The 13681-nt window shown below is 42.9% G+C and overlaps 1 protein-coding gene across 1 annotated transcript in view; it reads left to right on the top strand.

The window, feature by feature from the left end:
* The window catches only part of LOC122813876 (zinc finger protein 271-like), a 313716-nt gene that overhangs the window by 99569 nt on the left and 200466 nt on the right, over positions 1 to 13681 (top strand). The window lies entirely within an intron of this gene.

The following is a 13681-nucleotide window of genomic DNA, read 5'->3' as shown; positions in this document are numbered from 1 at the left end:
TTTTTGCAGGTGCAGCGGCCGAAGTTTAGTAGAAATTGGCCTACTAAGGGATGGACATATCCTGCTTATGATTCCCAGTCTAGGGGTAGGTCTAGACGTGGTAGGGGCAGAGCTCAAGGTTCTTTTAGGCCTAGAACAGGAGTTCACCTGCTCAGACTTCTGGTGAGGGCAGGGGTCAGTCCTTTCGTAAACAGACCCAATGACCTGCCTTTTCAGCTGCCAGTAGATTCTCATCTGGCAGCTCCTTTGGGAGGAAGACTGTCTCTTTTCAAAGAAAATTGGGATTTAATTACTCAAGACAGATGGGTGTTGGATATCATTCACCACGGTTACAGGTTTTATTTCCATACATTGCCCCCTTTCAAAGGCATGCCAGATGTTCCTCCTCCACAAAGGAAAGAGGCTCACAAGCAAATTTCTCTGTTACTCCAAATAGAGGCCATTCAGCCAGTCCCTGTATCAGAAAGGGGCCTAGGATTTTATTCTCGCCTGTTCCTAGTACCAAAGAAGGGGAACACGTGGAGACCAATTTTGGATTTATCTATCCTCAACACTTATCTGGACATTCCCAAGTTCAAGATGTTGACGTTACAACAGCTTTTACCTCTGCTGGGCAAAGATCACTGGATGGTAACTTTAGATCTCAAGGAAGCTTACCTTCATGTGCCTATAAGACTAAGTTGCAGGAAGTATCTGCGTTTTCGAGCTGGAAATTCTCATTATCAGTTCTCTGCATTGCCCTTTGGCTTATCTACTGCGCCCAGAGTATTCAGAAAGGTTCTGGCTCCAGTGATAGCTTACTTCAGGCTAAAAGGAATTCAAATCTATCCTTACTTGGACGACTGCCTGATTCTGGCTCAAGAAAAGGAAGACCTTCTACAGCATCTGGAATATGTTATAGCAGTGCTAAGATGCCTAGGGTATTCTGTGAGCGAAATAAAGTCCAGTCTAGTACCCTCTCAAGACATGTACTTTCTGGGTGTGAGACTGAATACAGCAGCCCAGATGGCCTTTTAACCCCGGACAAACAAAAGAGTCTATCCCTTTACTTCCATCAACTATCTCATCAGTCCGTGCTGACTGCAAGGACAGTCCTTCAAGCATTAGGGTTCATGGCATCTTGTATTCTGGTGCTTCCCAATGCCAAACTGCATATGAGGAAGCTGCAATGGTATCTCAAAAATGTATGGACACAGCACTGCCAGGATTTGGACACTGTCATTCAAATAATACCTTGCCTTCAAAAAGAATTTTGGTGGTGGGCTCAGGAATGTCACCTAAACAAGGGACTCTCTGTGACCCGGCCAGAGGCGAGTCAGATTTTAACGACAGATGCCTCGGACATTGCTTGGGAGCTCATCTAAATGGAAAGTGGATACAAGACAAGTGGCCTGCCAGACTACAGCATCTACATATCAACATGAAGGAGATGTTAGCAGTCCAGTTTGCATTAATGGCTTTCAAGGAGTTACTTCTTCCAGGGCAGGTGTTGATTCTAACAGACAACACAACTGTCATGTGGTACATCAACAAACAAGGGGAACACATTCTTATCCTCTATGCAGGCAAGCAATGATTTTATGGGAGACAGCTCAGCTTGCAACTAACTCTTCAGGCAAGGTTTCTGCCGGAGCACAGAACTCCTTAGCAGATGTGTTAAGCAGACAAATCATGGATCCCCACAGTGGAAACTGGATCTTCATGTATTTCAGAAATTGACAGTGTCATGGGGAACTCCAGACATAGATCTGTTCGCTTCTCCACTAAACCACCAGCTGCCAAAGTTTTGCACAAAGGGGTTTCATCACACAGCTTGGAAAGTGGATGCTCTTTCTTTCAGTTGGAAAAATCTTCATGTGTATGCCTTTCCACCTCTGCCTCTTCTTCCAAAGGTGCTCTTAAAGGTCAGACAAGACAAGCCAAGGATGATTTTAATAGCTCCAGATTGGCCTCGGCAACACTGGTACCCACTACTAAGGAGTCTGGTAAGGAAGCCTCCATGGCCTTTACCTTTGATTCCACACCTGTTATCTCAGAAGGACGGTCATCTGCTCAATGTCAAGCTTCACTCTCTTCATCTAACAGCCTGGCATATTCTGTGTTGAAACACAGCAGGTCTCAACTTCCTCAACAAGTTTTAAATGTGATTATGGAAGCTAGAAGACCTAGTACAAGGAAAGTGTACGCAGAAAAATGGAAGAGGTTTTTATTTTGGAGTACAGCAAAGAATTTGGAGATTTCTGAGCCTAATTTGAGTGTGGCTCTTCAATATCTTACTGAGTTATTGGACAAAGGTTTGTCCTTCTCTTCCATTAAGATTCATGCTGCAGCAATTTCAGCTCACTATGATTGTGACCCACCATTGTTTTCGCATCCTTTGTTCAAGCAGTTTCTTAGAGGGGCAAAGAATATAAGACCCCCACGTAGAGCTCCTACTCCTGCTTGGGATCTCAATTTTGTGTTGGAAAAACTTACTCTACAACCTTTTGAGCCTGCGGCTACTGCTGAATTGAAATACTTGTCATGGAAGACTGCTTTTCTGTTGGCTATTACTTCTGCAAGAAGGGTGTCTGAGTTGCAGGCCCTTATGGCAGTAGAGCCCTTTTTGATTTTCCATAAGGATAGGGTATCATTACGTACTAATCCTTCCTTTATGCCTAAGGTGGTTTCTAGTGTGGCTTTAAACCAAACTATTCATTTGCCTACTTTTTATGCAGACCCCCAAAATACGGGGGAAAAGATTTTGCACACTTTAGATGTACACAGGCAATTGCGTTATTTAAGCAGGACTAAGGATTTTAGGCAGTCTCTGCAGTTGTTTGTTTCTTTTGCTTTGAGTTCGCAGGGCAAGCCTGTGTCAAAACAAACTATTTCTAGGTGGATTGGGTTTTGCATTGCATTTTGTTATTCCCATCATGGCAAGGAGATTCCAGCTGGGATTAGGCCTCATTCCACTAGGGCTACTGCCACTTCAACAGCATTTCTAAGGGGGGTGGCAACTAAGGATATTTTGGAGGCAGCTACTTGGAGTTCAGTGCATACTTTCTCTAAGCATTATCACCTTCCTCTCTACTCTAAGTCTAGGGCTGGTTTTGCCACAGCTATTTTGCAAGGCATGTTGTCAGCTCCTGCTTCTTTATGATTTGCCAGCCTCCCTTACCTCTGCTTTGGGATTCTACCCAATAGTTAGGACTGCAGCAATGTGGAATGAAGAACATAGTACAGTTTTGTACCTACCATAAATGTAGATGTTCGAGGATCCACATTGCTGCAGTCCAATTTACCCTCCCTCCTTCCCTCTGTGTTTAGGGGTGGTTGTGTAGGTGAGGTTATATGCTGATATTTTTGTATATATTTTTGTATATATTGTACATATTTTTGGTGCAGGTATTTTGGGCCTTGTCTTTTTAGGGTCTTCTGACATCTGGGGCAAGAAAAGACTGAGGATATGACGTTGGTCATGCGCATTAGTACCCTGACGTACTGACGTCAGTCTAATGCGCCCTGACCGACGTCAGCCTTATACTCTGGTATTCGGGCCGACTGGACAGCGGACTACCCAATAGTTAGGACTGCAGCAATGTGGATCCTCGAACATCTACATTTATGGTAGGTACAAAACTGTACTTTTAATAGGCATGACCTCCCTTTGATGAAAGCAAACTGGGATCAATTGTTTGGAGGTTTCCGATGTCCTTGTTAATGAGGTCCACAATAATCCTTTCCATGGCCTTACAGATCAGGCTAGTTAGGCTGATAGGTCTATAATTTCCTGGATCGGTGGATGCGCCACCTTTTTGCAAAGGGATGACAGTTGCTGTCCTCTACTCAGCTGGGATGAAGGCAGTACTCAGGCTTTGGTTGAATATGGTGCCTAATGGTGCTGCAAGTTCCAGCCTGAGTTCATGTCGAATGCAGCCTGGGGTATTATCAGTTCCCATGGTGGCTGTATCTTTTCCCTTTGAGAGGATCATGATGACTTACTCCCTAGAGATAAGGGGAGGGGACAGGTGCTTGGGATGTCCTGATTTACTAATGATGAGACAAAGGTGTGAAGTTTTCACTGAACCTCTCTGCCAGCAGTTTGGCTATATCTACAGCATTTGTATACATGGTATCCTTGACCACCAGTTCTAAGCAGATCTCAGTGCTTCCTTTGAGATTGCAGACATATGCGAAGAAGGCCTTATGATTGTCTTTAGTAGATGTGGCCAGTTTGGAAGTTTGCATTGAAGGATTTCACTAGTGCTCTTATGTGCTTCTTCAAGCTAAGGAGAGATTGCTTCCAATTAGGCACCTGCTCCTTCTTGGTCCTGGACAGCAAGTTTTTGTTTCCTTTTATTATAGAGTTTGTTTATTGCAGATGTCCACCAAACAGGTTTCCTCTTCCTTAAGGAGGAGGATTTTGTCCTGATCGGTATTCCTGATTCCATGCAGCTATATAAATGCTTGTCTAGTACTTTGGTGTAGGTTTGGGCATTTGTCCCACTTCCTGTGAAGGGGGATGTGGCTGTGAAGCTGTTTATACCTTCTCCCAGGAGGTTGTAATCAGCTTTGAAGAACATTTTTGTTTAACCCTAGCTGGGGGGGGGGGGGGGGGTTGGGGAGATTGGGGAGATTGTGACTTCAAAAGTGTCTGCTTTGTGGTCTTGTATTACCAGGGAGGATGATGGTGTAGGGATGTTACAGTAGTTATGCATATTGGTTAATACCAAGTCCAAGATATTATCAACTCATGTAGGTGTTTCCACCAGCTGGTCCAAGGCATTTGCATTAATGAAATCAAAGAATCTCTGGGCATTTGTGTTTTGGCATGAGTCGTTCTTCCAATCTATGGTTGGATAGCTAAAGTCGCCCAGGATCAGGGTAAAGGGTTGAATCTTAATAATATGAAGAGGTCCAGGTATATGGAGTAGGCATCCTGAGTCAAAGTTGGGAGCCTGTAGCTAGCTGTGATTTGAATAGGAGTCAACGGTTAATGCAGATGGAGTGTCTCATTTGTGTCATACTGTTTGACCAGTCTGGGGGTGTGTATTTCTTTAATATATATTGAAACTTCACCTCCTTTTGCTTTGCTGCCCATGGTTTAGGGTCTGAATGTATGATAGGATGAGTAACTTGGTATGGCTGGGAGCTCTTCACAGCTTTGAATCGGGTTTCTTTTGACTCCACAAATGTCAGCATCTTCCAGGGTTAAGAATGCTTGCAATGAGTGCAGTTTCATGTTTAAACTCCTAGTGTTTAGCAGCATTACCTTTATTTTGTGTTTTGATGAAATTTTCATGTTGGTAGTTTTGACCTCATGGCACTGCCTAAAAAAAGACTGGGTCAGAGATGCTTTCTTTAAAGTGACCCAGTAATGAACTTTTATAGGGACTGAAGGTTGTGGGTTACATGCATAAGTAGCACCCATTACTGGTAGCCCATAACTGGCATGCAACTTAAAAGCAGGGACTAATATGTTCCCTACCATTGAGTGTTTCATAGTATTGGTCAGTACATTGGCAGAACTGTACCAGGTATTATGCATTTCAGAATGTTTTTCCAGTTTCTGCATGTGTCTAGACTAGGTAACAAAGGGGTCAAGCTAAATTCCCAAATTATTATATCTACAGAGAGTTTATTAAGGTTGTTTATCTAGTGCTAAGATGAACTAGTCATAGTTAACTATACTGACTCACCCTTGAGTGCCAAAACTCAAGCTTGTGGTTTTGCTTAAATTAGCTACAATTCCTAGTTGCTTTAGTCTAAGAGGAAAGCTGGGTTAGTTAAATACTAACCTCCTGAGGGACCTGATAGCCTAGTACACACCTATGAACCTATGAACATGGTTAACGACCAATAGGGCCCTTAAAAGCCTAGCTGTGCAAGACAAATGTGATCCACAAATTTGATTTGATTTATATTTGATTTACAAGGGTGACTTACTGACTGCCTCTGTCCATCTCCATCAGAGACATAGGAGCTAGACCAGCAATGAATTTCCGATTACCCATCCATTGGTCCAAGTTCCACTTACATAGGGATAGGTAGGAGCTCTGCTTCTCATGGATGGGGCGTGTTCCACAGAACAAGAATTTTCTGAGAGACTTGCCTGTCTCTCCAGTATGTCCGATTTATGTTGCAAGCAAAATGTATGTCTTTTAATCTAGTAGTTCTGATGCTGATTGTTTTCTTCAGATGTGCACGATGATTCATCAAACCACGGTCCAGGGATGCCTTGTATGCCAGACAAAGATCTCCTAAGCCTACATGATACTGAGTAAAGAGACAGGTCTTTGAAGCGATCAGCATAGGACATTGTGTTTACTCCCTGTGTTCTATTTGTAAGGAACCTTTGTGGAAATTCCAGTTGCTGCATGTATCTGGGAAGGTGCATATTGAGGGGGCATTATACTCTATGATGGGTCTGATGAGGGCCAAGTAGTGTTACGATGGCCTCTCTTATAAGTTGAACAACATAGAAGGGTTTTCTTACTACCTTGGGCACATGTTGGATGAAGGCTAAGTCACTATTTACATGAGTTCCCGGATCCCTAACTAGTGAATCAACTTTCAAAGGGTATTTTATTGATGATGTAGTTACCTGGGTGTAGACTTCATGTCAGCAACACTTAGCAGAAAAGTTTTATTCTTACATTAATAGCCTCATATGATAAGATGCACCATTTTGTATACTAGATCTGTCCTCTGAACACCATAAACCCAAACAAACTATTCTACCTCTGTGGTCTATTACCCATCATGACAGGCTCACACAAGTCCTTTTGTGTCAGAGATTTGTTTCTCAGCCTTGTAGGATCACACATCTGTGTGTCTTGGATTTGTTCTCTACACCATAGAGCTATGTAAGATATTTATATATTGATATTTAATTATATTATTTATATTTATGTGATACAGAGCCATGTAAGATATTCTGTAACTAATGTCCTCAAAGGATCATATGGTATTCTGTTTCAGAGATGTGTTTCAATGCCCATAATCTCACATTCACTATTCTTTTTCATAAATTTGTTCTCTAATAACATAGACCCACAACAGGCATTCTGCTTCTCAGATCTGTTTCCCTAACATTTTATACCCTAATAAGGATGTATTTATCTGCAGTGTATTCCATAGCCTGCAAGATCACATAACTATGCATCTGCAATCTGTTTACCAACCCCATACACACACACACACACACACACACACACACACACACACACACACACACACACACACACACACACACACACACGTGCCATACTGTATCCATTGTCATAGATGCATACAGGTAATTTTGCATCTGAGATGTGCTCCATAACTTCATAGTGTCACTGCCACAATCCCACAAGTCAGTCTATATCTTATTTATTCACTAATTCCAAAGGTCAACGTGATGCATTCTTCATCACACACATTTCCCAAGATTACAGACATACATGATGTCTATTCCTTAATTTCAGAGCCACAACCAACACTAACCTGTTTCAGAATGTGTAATTACAGTTGCACTACAAGAACTCCTTCCATATCACTGTGGCAGTATTCTTTACAGAAGGGATCTCCTGCCAAGGGTAGCCCAACATCCAGCCAGTATACCAAAGCCTTTAGTTCTTATAGGTATCGTACATCACAGGTATGCTCCCCACACAAGGTGTAGGGCATAAAGGTGATGTACGGATGCGCAGAGAACTTCTTTCCTGCCAATCTGAACACCACTGTTGAATGTTGGTCTGAATGCCTTTCTGCTGTGTTTGTTACCAAGCTGTGTTTTCAGATAAATGGCCAGTTTTTTTTTCACTTTTTTCTTATTTATTATGGGTATTGTGTTCATGTCATCTAGAAGGGAAAATGTCAGTGTGGGAGGCAGATTCCCCATAAAGTCTGTAACAACAGGTGTCTCTTCTGTTTAGGTGCTTCCCACAGTCATAAGCAATGCTGTTATCTGTCAGGTGTGTTTGTGCCTAAAACTATATATAGTCATCTCTCCTCTTTGTCCATGTACCTGGAGAACCAACATCTGAAGTTGATAGTTCAGTGTGCTATGGTGAAATCCTCCCATCCCGATGGCCAGCTGTCTGCCAAAAAAAAAGGACAAAAAAGTTAGGTTTGATCTGGCTCCTGTCCAGCCTCCTCTGGATGTCTCTCTTGAGGTTTATGCCAAGAGGATCATCCATTGGTTGCTTTAGATTCCTCTACTATAACCCCATTGGAGGCCAGCATGGATCCAGATTCTTGCACATCCTCAGAGGCTTTTCACACATCTGTGCATGATGTTAAGGGGGGACCTCTGCTAATTTATATCTGAAGGACTGAGTGGGATTTCTCCAATATAAGTTAGGGAGGAGATTCCTATCATCATTATTCAATCTCAGCCAGGATCTGTCCCTCCAAGGGTGGTTTGTGTAGATTTTCCACAGAAAAAGAAGCAAATAACAAAGCATATTTCCCATGTTGTTAAGTATCCCCAGTGTGAATGGCAGTATTTCACTCAGGGTTTATTTAATGATGGCCTTGAAGCTTTATCAATGGGTCTCTGGGCCTGCTCCTCCCTGGTCTTCCACTCTACTCAAGAGGACCAGGGAATTAGATTCCTCAGATGAGGACCTGGACTGAAGGGCAGAATCTTTATCTTACTCTTCCCAACCCCAACCCCTTCCCTTTATACTAAGGTTCAGAGGAGGAGGATTCCAAAAGTCCAGATTCCTCCCTGGAAGAACTCTCCTTTGGGGATACCACTGCCCGCATAATGGATTATTTTAAGCGGGATTGTTCTCAAGTCTCTGAGATTCAGAAAAGATGTTGATGAGCTCCTACAGCCTGAGTTTCCTAAGCCATCTACTGTTCCTCCTGTTCTGGCTGTCTTTCTGGATACTTTCTTGACAGAGTCTGGAGTCCCTGAATCTAAGCCTCCTGCACGTATGAAGCCAGACAGATTCTATAAAGTGCCTGAGGAACACAAATTTCTTTATAAATGCACTTCTGCTGACCCTTCTGTAACGTCAGTCTCCTCTGATTAGCTGTACAGCTGTTGCCCTCTGATAAGGGTAGTAGAGCTATGGAAAGGCTGGGCAAAAAAAGTTTATTCTCCTGCCACTTTATTCTTTTGAGCCATCGGCTACCAGGCTCAAATGACCAGGTATGTTTTAGCCCTCCTGTCTCAGGTTTCTAACATGGTTTATGTCCTTCCTGACTCTGAGAGGAAGGCTTTGGCCCTTTCCTTCCTGGGCTGTACTTCTCAAGTTGCCTGCCACCCAATCAGATGTAGCATTGATGCAGCTGATTCCTCTTCCAAGGCTGCTGCCTTTGGTTCAGTTATGAGATGGTATTTGTGGCTTCCTCTTCAGACTTTGCCTGATGACATTAAGGCCAAACTTTTGGATAATCCTCTGTTAAATAAAAATCATTTTGGTTCTGGTGCAGCTGAATGTTTCAAGTCTCTCTAAGACAAGGGTAAAGTCTTGCAGGAGCTGAAATATATATTTTTTTGCCTATTTCCAAATTTCAGGGGAATTATCCCCCCAAGTCTGCTTTTTTTCATAGGCAACCACTCCCTCTTACTAAGGGCAAGAAGGTATCTAGGTGTGTGCCTCCTGTTAAGTCTACTCAGACTTCTGCCCCTAGAAACCTCCTTTCCAGGATAAACTGTGTTCTGTTTGACAGCTTGCTTCCTCCTGCCTTCACAGAGGTTCCCTTGTCTCTTCCAAATTTGCTTCAGCTCACTTCAGACTCTGGGTTCTGTACATTATCCGTTAGGGATATTTCATGAATTGGAAGTCCCTTCCTCCCTTTTCAGGCATTTCTCAACTTTCTCTAAAATATTTCTCTAATTTCTGAGAGGTTCTTCACTCTCTTTTGGCTCAGGGAATCATTCAAGCCATGCCTCTTCTTTTTTTTATTTATTTACTTTTTTTTTGATGGGGAAACTCCACTGGGCCAATGACCCATTTTCAGTTGAGGCCTAATGAAAAAAACTCCACAAAAACAATTGCAAAAAGTCCCAAGTGTGGAAGGGATTTTACTGTAGGATGTTTTTGTTCCCATGAAAGGAGGATACTTGGAAACCAATTCCGGATATTTCCTGTCTGAAAACCTTTTTATGGATTCCTTCCTTTCAGATGTTATCTTTGCAAACATTATTTCCTTTTCTTTTATCCCAGATCTTTCTGGTCTCTCTGGATCTTAATGATTTAAACCTTCACATCCCCATCCATCCTCTTTTCAGGAAATGTTTGTTTCTGTGCTCTCCCTTGCATTTTCAGTTCTCTGCTTTGCCCTTTGGCCTTTCTACTTTCCCAAGGGTAATCTCCAAATGCCTTGCTCCTGTCATTGCTTTTTGAGGGTTTGAGAATTTCAGATCCTTTTCTATCTAGATGATTTACTAGATTTGCTTAAAGCTCCTTTCTCCAGTACTGTGCTTCATAATCTCAGGTGTACGTACTACTTCCTTGTTGCAGAGTCTGTGGTTCACCCTAAACTTCCTGAAATCAGTTCAGACACTTTCTCAGGATTATATTTTCCTCCACTGCAGACTTCACACAGTCCCTACATCTCTACCTACCCCCCATACCTCTGTCTCTAAATGCCTTTTTTCAACCCTTCTTCCTCTGGTGGCTGTCACAGCCAGGGATTTTCTCAGGGTTCTCAGATTCATAGCTTCCACCATTCCCATGCTCCCCTTCACCATGCTGCATATGAGGAAACGTCAGTGGTACTTCAACTCACTGGTTTCAGCATTCCCATCCCATGAATTTCCTGGCACATTTCCTTCCCTGTCTCAAGCTTGAGCTTCAGGGATGGATTTATCAACTTACACTCGACCCTGGGCTTCCTTTTCAAGTTCCATTTCCGACTCAGGAGCTCTTTACAGGTGCCTTAGTCAGGGGTGGGGTACGCACTGTCACCTTCTCAAGTTTCAGTGTCTCTTGCCTCCTCATAGTCAGACTACATCAGTGTAAAGGAGATGAGGGCTCTACTTCTGGCTCTTCAGGCTTTTCTTTCCCTCTTTCATCCTTGGCTTCTCAAAATTTTCACAGACATCACCACAGTGTGCCCCCTTCCTTGATGACATGCTACATCAAAGTCCTATTGTCTTTGCAGACTAGCTCTTCAGGTCTGGGTAGCTATCCAGTATCAAGTAACTCTTCAGATAGTTAACACTCCCTCAGAGTGCATTTAGTGGCAAACTCCTTGAGCAGGTCCAGTACACAAGCTCACAAATGGATGTTTCACAGAGATGTTTCCCTGGACATTGTCCATTGGAGGAGTATTCCTCAGGTACATATTTTTGCCTCCACTCTGATCAGATAACGTTCTCTCTCGTTTGTTCCATTCCCGAGTCCTCTGGCTTGAAAGGTGGACACCCTGTCTTTTTTTTGGAAGGGGGTGTTTCTGCATGCCTTCCCTCCCCTTCCTCTGTTACCATGTGTCTTGCAAAAGATCTAGCAGGACACTCCCACAATCTTGATAGTGACTCCCTTTTGGCCCAGGCAGCACTGCTTCCCTCTTCTTTCTCACTGCACCATGGGGAATCATGACAAGTTACCTCACTGGGTGGATCTTCTCACACAAGACAAGGGGTCACCCATTCATCTTCACTTGTCTACACTTCAGATGGTACTGTGGGTGATAGGCTTTTGATCCCTTTTATGCACTTTTTCTGACGACATGCTCTGGGTTCTGCAGGAGGCCAGAAAACCCACTACCAGGAAATTGCATATGTCCAGAGAGAAGAGATTTTCTGTCTGGTGCCTTTCTCACCATCAGGATTCCATATTTATGGAGGCTGCTCTGATTCTCTCTTGTGTGATCTGCTCCATGCTGGGATGGCATTTTCTTCAGTTAAAACTCACATGTGAGCAAGTTTTGCTTTTCTACCCTTGACTCCTCCTCTAGTTTGTGGTCAAGCAATTTCTTAAAGGCATCCTTCATATCAGGCCTCCCTAGAAAGCATATTCCTCCTTCCTAGGACCCAATTCTGTACTTTGAATCAGGCTCCTTTAGAGCCTTCTTCTTCAGCTTCCTTACCAAACTGTACTTGGAAGACTGTTCTTTTGGCTCTCATCTCAGCCAAGACTGTACCTGAACTTCATCTTCCTTTCCTACTTAGTTTTCCACAGAGACAGGGAGTTTCTTGGTATGAATCCTTCTTTTATGCCCAAGGTGGTCTATGAGTCGTCCCCTAATCAGTCTATTCATTGTCCTTCCTTTTTCTTATACTCCACATTCTGCCATTGAGAAGGTTCTTCACACCTTGGATTTGCATAGACAGCTCCGATATTATTTGTATAAAACTAAAGTTATTCACAAATATGAATACAGCTTTTTGTTTCCTTTCATCTCAGAATTTTGGGTATGGCTATTTCTAAGTAAACCATATCCTCTTGGATTTCTAAGGCCATTTCTTGTTAATCTTTTTGTGGAAAATATATTTCCTCATCAGTAAAGACACAATCTACTAGGGCATTTGCCTCCTCTGGTGCTTCTTTCAAGAGTCTGGATAATGATTCCATCCTTGAAGTTGCTACTTGGTCCCCTGTTCATACTTTCAATAAGCATTACAAGTTGTATGTTATTTCCAGGGCCAGGGCAGGCTTTGCCAGGGCTATCCTGCATGAGTTTGTAAAGGGCTGTTCTGTACCTTCCTCTTGCACTCCTGTACTCTCCTTTAGTTTAAAGAACATTTCAGTAGTGATTATGGATGGACATAGTACTATCTTACCATAACAGCAGATGTCCTCTTCACTGTTGCAGTATTCTTTCCCTTCCTACTACCCCCTCTGTTCTAACTCCAGCCTTGTCCTTGTCTTGCCCTTCTGACCAAGGGGCTCATCTCCTTCTTCCTTTTTCTCCTTCTGGGTGCACATGTTGTCCTTGTCCCAGTGGGCATTCTGCTTCTGGGGCATTTTCAGTTCTGAGTGTGTGCATTCGTACGTCACCTTTATGCCTTACTCCTTGTGTGGGGAACATACATGTGACGTACGATCCTGTAAGAACTAAGACTTTGGTTTACTGCCCAGAATTGGGCTTTCCTTGGCAGGAGATCCTTTATGTAAATAATACTGCAACAGTGAAGACAAGTTCATCTACTGCTATGGTTAGATTTTACACAACTGTACTTTCTTACTGGATGCTGGGACTAAATCACTACGCAACTGTTGCAGTGTTTGCATTCACTGATTTTCACATTGTAGAATTAAGCTTAGTATTTAGCAGCCCTACTTAACCTATTGACCTGATTTTCAAAAGACTTGCTCTGTGTAAGTGACTTTCCCTGTATAAGTCTCACCTGATTCCAAAAGACTTGTTCTCCATGTAAGTAACTTACTTTGGTGTAAGGCCTATTTATAGACTGGCTTACACTGGGGATCAGATTCCAAAAAATCTGCTCTTGGACTAAGGCCTTACACTGAATTAAGTTACTATCTCTATAAACAGACCTACACACGTCTTTTGGAATCTGGCCCATTGTGTATGATGGCATAACCTAATTGGTGTCACTTTCCTCTATTGTCATGACCCTGGATATGGCTTAGCCACCATAGTTACTCCTAACTTCTGTATAATGAACAGATACAGGTCTGCCTAGGGGACTGAGCCCACATTTTACCTTGCAGAAGAAAACTTCTTCCTTCTAAGTATACGGCCTCTCTGCTCACCATAATTCCTGAAGACCAGTTTAATCATCTGAGAC

The sequence above is a fragment of the Protopterus annectens genome, chromosome 10.part0 (assembly GCF_019279795.1).
Source record: "Protopterus annectens isolate FY-2018-M chromosome 10.part0, PAN1.0, whole genome shotgun sequence".
Lineage (NCBI taxonomy): Eukaryota > Metazoa > Chordata > Ceratodontiformes > Protopteridae > Protopterus > Protopterus annectens.
Note: the sequence above shows the minus strand (reverse complement) of the source record. Positions and strands in the feature narration are given on the sequence as shown.